Below are 6250 nucleotides of genomic sequence, written 5' to 3' on the forward strand. Positions count from 1 at the left end.
TGTTACCCAGGCTGGAGTGCAATGGCGTGATCTCCACTCACCGCAACCTCCGCCTCCTGGGTTCAAGCAATTCTCCTGCCTCAGCCTCCTGAGTAGTTGGGACTACAGTCACGCGCCACCATGCCCAGCTAATTTTTTTTTGTATTTTTAGTAGAGACAGGGTTTCACCATGTTGACCAGGATGGGCTCAATCTTTTGACCTTGTGATCCACCCGCCTCGGCCTTCCAAAGTGCTGGGATTACAAGCGTGAGCCACCGCGCCCGGCCCCAAAATTTGTTTTTAAATTAGCTGGGCATGGTGGCACGTGCCTGTAGTCTCAGCTACTTGGGAGGCTGAGGCAGGATCACTTGAGCCCAGGAGTTTGCGTGAGCTGAGATCACACCACTGCACCACTGCACCCTGGCCTGCGTGACAAAATGAGATCCTGTCTCAAAAAAAAAAAAAAAAAAAAAAACCCAAACACTTCCAGACACACCTGCACACACGGGCCAAGTGCAGACACGGGTTCCCCAGCTCAGTCCCGAGATGCCGAGAAACGACGACACTCCAGCAGTAACACGCACACCCAGTGCCCAGGTCCTCACTCCTAACCCTGTTCTTCACCAAAATCACCAGTGCTCCTTGGACAAATGTTAAGAAACTGCCAAACTGGCCGGGCGCGGTGGCTCACACCTGTAATCCCAGCACTGTGGGAGGCTGAGGTGAGTGGATCACGAGGTCAGGAGTTCAAGTCCAGCCTGGTCAACATGGTGAAACCCTGTCTCTACTAAAAATACAAAAATTAGCTGGGGATGGTGGTGCGCGCCTGTAATCCCAGCTACTTGGGAGGCTGAGGCTGGAGAATTGCCTGAACCCGGTAGGCAGAGGTTGGAGTGAGCAGAGATCGCGCCACGGCACTCCAGCCAAGGCAATAGAGCAAGACTCTGTTTCAAAAAAAAAAAGATATAAAAAGAACCTGCCAAACCTTTCCAGAGTGACTGCCCCATTCTCTACCCCGCCAGCCACGTAGCAGGGTCCCACGTGCTCTGCCTAACTCTTGGCATGACCACCCTTTTCTTTCATCACAGGCAGTCACTCCAGTGGGCACGTGGTGGCATCTCACTGCAGTGTTAACTTGCATTTCTGTAATGACTAATGATGCTGGGTATCTTTTCTTTTTCTTTTTTTTTTTTTTTGGAGAAAGGGGGTCTCACTCTGTCGCCAGGCTGGAGTGCAGTGGTGTGATCTCAGCTTACTGCAGCCTCAGCCTCCCAGGCTCAAGCAATCCTCCCTCCTCAGCCTCCGAAATGGCTGGGACTACAGGTGTGCACCACCACACTCAGCTAATTTTTGTATTCTTTGTACAGATGGGGTTTTGCCATGTTGCCCAGTCTGGTCTCAAACTCCTGGCCTGAAGTGGTCCGCCAGCCTCAGCCTCCTGAAGTCCTGGGATTGTAGGCGTGAGCCACCATGCCCAGCCTGCGCATCTTTTCATGGGTTGACTAGCTGTGATCACAGCAAAGGTTTTTTGTTTTTGTTTTTGTTTTTGTTTTGAGACAGAGTCTCGCTCTGTTGCCCACGCTGGAGTGCAATGGCACAATCTCAGTTCACTGCAACCTCTGCCTATCAGGCTCAGGTGATTCTCCTGCCTCAGCTTCCCGAATAGCTGGGTTGAAGCTGTCACCACGCCTGGCTAATTTCTGTATTATTTCAGTAGAGATGGGGTTTCACCATGCTGGCCAGGCTGGTATCGAAATGTCGACCTCAGGCGGTCTGCCTGCCTTGGCCTCCCAAAGTGCTGGAATTATAGGCGTGAGCCACCGTGCCCAGCCTGCACATCTTTTCATGGGTGGACTAGCCGTGATCACAGCAATGGTGTTTTAGTCACTGCTGTCTACAGAATCAGAGAACATCAGTGTCCAGGCTGGGGATCTGGTAGAGGGAAGAAAGCTGGAGACGTGAAAGTTAAGGTGTTTGCCCCACGCTGGGGGTGGAGGTGGAGGGTGGGGAGGCAGGACCGGGGACCCAGGTCTCCAGTGGCTATTGATGAGATTGCATGATCAAGTCTACACCTCTTGGTCCTGCTACAAGTGATCTCACACCTTCACAGACGTAATTTTAGGGAAAAAATTTTTTGGACAGGTGTGGTGGCTTACGCCTATAATCCTAGCACTTCGGGAGACCGAGGTGGGCTGATCACTTGAGGTCAGGCATTCGAGACCAGCCTGGCCAACATGGTAAAACCTCATCTCTACTACAAATACAAAAATTAGCTGGGCGTGATGGCGCACACCTGTAATCCCAGCTGGAGCGGGAGGTTGCAGTGAGCCGAGATCCTGCCACTGCACTCCAGCCTGGCAACAGAGACTCTGTCTCAAAAAAAAAAAAATTGTTTTTTGTTTTTAGATGGGCATGGTAACTCATGCTGCCTGTAGTCCCAGCTACTCAGGAGGCTGAGTTGGAGTTCACCTGGCCAAAGAGGCGGGCCAGGAAGATCTGACTCAGGGCCCCAGGCAGGGGAGTGTCCATCCTGCCTCCTGGGGCAGCACTGGAGAAGGCATGGGGCGTGTGCCGGGCTCTGCTGTGCTATGGCCAGATGTCAGGTGCTCACCTGGCCAGAAGTTGGCCCACGGGGCTCCTGCCCCCCAGCCCCAGGCAACAAGAGCACACAAGGCTCGGGAAGATCAAGCTTTGAAATACTTGCCGGCACCCAGTCTGCACCATCCTCCCGACATCAGACCCCCATACTGATGTCCAAGAGAACCTGCCTTTGAATGCTGGTCAGGATGGGAGCTCTCTCCTGGAGGGCAGTCTATGCTACTGCAGCGGACATTTCGCTGGATTAAACTATTTCTTGGAATGGCTGTGCTGGCAAGGCACATGCCCATGGCAGCACCAACCATGAGCCCTGGAGTGTAGGTCACGTGAAGACTTCGCACATCTGAAGCACATGCAGTTGCCCTGACCGATTCTGGAAGTTCCAGAAGAAATAACACTGAAATTGCTAATAACGCAGCAAAAGTAGCTGAAGAGATGTGTATTCTCGGGACAGAACCCCTTCACACACTCACAAGTTGCTGTGTGTGATATATTGTTATTTTACTTATTTTTTGAGACAGTCTTGCTCTGTTGCCCAGGCTGGAGTGCAGTGGTGTGATCTCTGCTCCCTGCAACCTCCACCACCCGGGTTCCAGCAATTCTCCTGCCTCAGCCTCCTGAGGAGGTGGGACTATAGGCACAGGCCACCACGCCCAGCTAATTTTCTGAATTTTAGTAGAGACAGGGTTTTGCTGTGTTGCCCAGGCTGGTCTCGAACTCCTGAGCTCAGGCAGTCCACCTGCCTGGGCCTCCCGAAGTGCTGGGATTACAGGCGGGAGCCACCGCTCCTGGCCTAAAGTATTTTTTTAAACAGATAAGCTGCCACCTGATGTTGGTTAGTCTTTCCTAAGACCAGAATTGCCTATGTCAGTTGTTTGTGTAGGTTTCTTAACCAGACCGACATTACCTACATCAGACAGACACTCACATCAATGAACATTTTTGTTTGTTTGTTGACACAGAGTCTCATTATGTCGCCCAGGCTGGAGTGCAGCGGCGTGATCTCGGCTCACCGCAACCTCCGCCTCCCAGGTTCAAGCGATTCTCCTGCCTCAGTCTCCCAAATAGCTGGGATTACAGGCGCGTGCCACCATGCCAGGGAGGGAGGCCGCGGGGCCCGGGGTGGGAGGGAGGGAGGCCGGGGGGGCGGTGGTGGGAGGGAGGCCGCCTCGTGCCTCCTGCTGCGCATGCTCGGACTGCGCGCTCCCCTGACCTCCCACGTGGCCGCCGGCGGCTCCCAGGTTGGGGCCGGAGCTGCCCAGGAGCTGGGTCCGAGGCGGCGCTGGCGATCCCGCTGCTTCGTGGCTCGGCAGCGCCCACGGGCTTCCGCGCCGGGGTTTCTGGTCGGGTAAACGCCTCCGGCGCGCGGCTGGCGCTCGGCCATCGCGGTTAGAAGCCGGGGCGCATCTGCCAGGACCGTGGGAAAGAGGCTGGTGCATCCAAGGCTGTGTGGAGAGGACACCCGACGCCCCTCTTTGGGGCCAGCTGCCTCCGGAGGGCGAGGAGCTGGGAGGAAACTCAGTTTCCGAGCTGCACGGGCCCATCGCCGGCTGCTGCCACCGTGGGCGCGCGGGCGGGCGGGCATCGTGCAGGGGCAGCGACAGCGGGTTCCTGCAGGGACGAAGATCCGGCCAGGTAGCAGCCTCAGGGGTCTGTCCCAGCCGGCTCCTGTGCTTCCAGAGGAGAAGGATGAGTGAGGCCACCCGCCCCACCCCACTAGTATTGCGATGTGTGGTTCGTCGCTAAAACGTTTTAGCAGGAGCCCTTGCTCGGGCAGGCTTGCCGAAGAAAGAAACCTGGGCGTGCCCTCCTTCTGCGTCCTCAGGAACAAGCATCACTAAGCGGGCTGGAGAGAGTCTGGCCGGCACCTTTAGATCGCCTTGTCCACCCAGAAGAGCGGAGACCATCTCTTACTCAAATTCTGGGCCTGTTCCGAGAAGCCCATCCACACACCTCATCAGCAAGCCTTTGACACCAACCCTCCAATCTGTTTTGAGCCCAGCAGCTTGGCCCGACCCTGGGACGGTTCTGAGCTGCTCAGAAGGTTCCCTCTGTCCTCTCCCAGTCGACTCCTTTTCACCTCTGCGCCTGTACCTGTGTGCTTGGGTTTATCAGACTCACATAACACCCTTCAGACTGCGGAGGTGGTTAGGAGTATAGGCCTGTGGGTGCAGCGCAGGGAGCCTCACCTCATCCGCAGCCCCTGGCCTGGAGGTTCTGAGCCCAGGGCTGTGCCCTATGCTCTACCTGGTGCCAGCAACACCACAGAGGTTCCTGGCTGCAGGCTCTGCTTCATCCTCCCCTCCCTGCAGTGCTCTTGGCAATGCGGCCATACATCTAGGCTCACGGCTGCTTCCTGCAGTGCTCTGGGGTGTGTACTGTAGACCCACCTCTACCCTTCTTACCTAAGGCCGCCTGGAAGGCCAAGGGCAAGAGAGCTAAGTGGCTGCAGCCATGGGAGACGCTGGCAAGGAGATTGGAGTGTGGAGGAGAGAGTGGCTTGGGTATTCCTCACCTCTCTCTGCCTGGCCGAGGGTCAGTGGCTTCTCTCAGGAGAGCCATGCCTCCTGTTTGGTGGCCTGCTCCATTAGCTCCGGCTTTCGCAGGCTCTGGGCTCCTGGGAAGGGAGCACCCCGCCCTTAGGGCTCAGGCCTAGGTGCTGACTGTGGCTTGTGCTGAGATGTTCCTCACTGCTTGGCTCTCATCAACCCTGCTCACAAAGACAGTTCATTAGACTAGCTGCAGTCCCCGACTTATACTAACAATTGGATCCCAGGAGTTTCATTTTTTTTTCCCCCCCGAGACAGAGTTTCGCTCTGTTGCCAGGTGGAATACAGTGGCGCGATCTTGGCTCGCTGCAACATGCCCAACTGATTTTTTTGTACTTTTAGTAGAGACGGGGTTTCACCATGTTGGCCAGGCTGGTTTTGATCTCCTGACCTTGTGATCCGCCTGCCTCGGCCTCCCAAAGTGCTGAGATTACAGGCATGAGTCACCACGCCCGGCTTTTTTTTTTTTTGACCAGGGTCTGGCTTTGTCTCTTAGGCTGGAGCGCAGTGGCACGATCTCTGCTCTCTGCTTCCTGGGCTCAGGTGATCTCTCACCTCAGCCTCCTGAGTAGCTAGAACTACAGGCGCTCACTGGCATCCCTGGCTTTTTTTTGTATTTTTTGTAGAGACGGGGGTCTCCTTGTGGTGATCTCTCACCTCAGCCTCCTGAGTAGCTAGAACTACAGGCGCTCACTGGCATCCCTGGCTCTTTTTTGTATTTTTTGTAGAGACGGGGGTCTCCTTGTGTTGCCCAGGCTGGTCTCAAAACATCTGAGCTCAAGCGATCCTCCTCCCTCAGCCTCCCAGAGCGCTGGGATTACAGTGTGAGCCACTGTGCCCAACCAATATTTTAACAGCAGAGGAGGACATGAATTCAGAGTTGTATCTGTAAGAAGTTAAGAGGGGAATCTTTGCTCATAACTGGGCATGTGCCTTGCTCAGCCAGTCCTTGGTTGGTCCCCGGTTGGCCCCTCTTGGCCAGTAGGGGTCGCTGCCTGAAGGGAGATGACTCATGTGGTCACGATCTGAGTCAGGCTTCTCTTTTGCAGTCAGCAGAGTGGCGCAGCGGAAGCGTGCTGGGCCCATAACCCAGAGGTCGATGGATCGAAACCATCCTCTGCTA

General features: G+C 55.4%; 1 non-coding gene across 1 annotated transcript; it reads left to right on the forward strand.

Moving 5' to 3' along the window:
- The first annotated feature begins 6178 nt into the window (after positions 1-6178).
- TRNAM-CAU (transfer RNA methionine (anticodon CAU)) lies at positions 6179-6250 on the forward strand. The gene has a single exon. It is a non-coding gene; the product is annotated as a tRNA-Met (tRNA).

This window comes from Aotus nancymaae, unplaced genomic scaffold (genome assembly GCF_030222135.1).
Source record: "Aotus nancymaae isolate 86718 unplaced genomic scaffold, 86718_ANA_hifiasm-v0.15.2.pri h1tg000089l, whole genome shotgun sequence".
NCBI lineage: Eukaryota > Metazoa > Chordata > Mammalia > Primates > Aotidae > Aotus > Aotus nancymaae.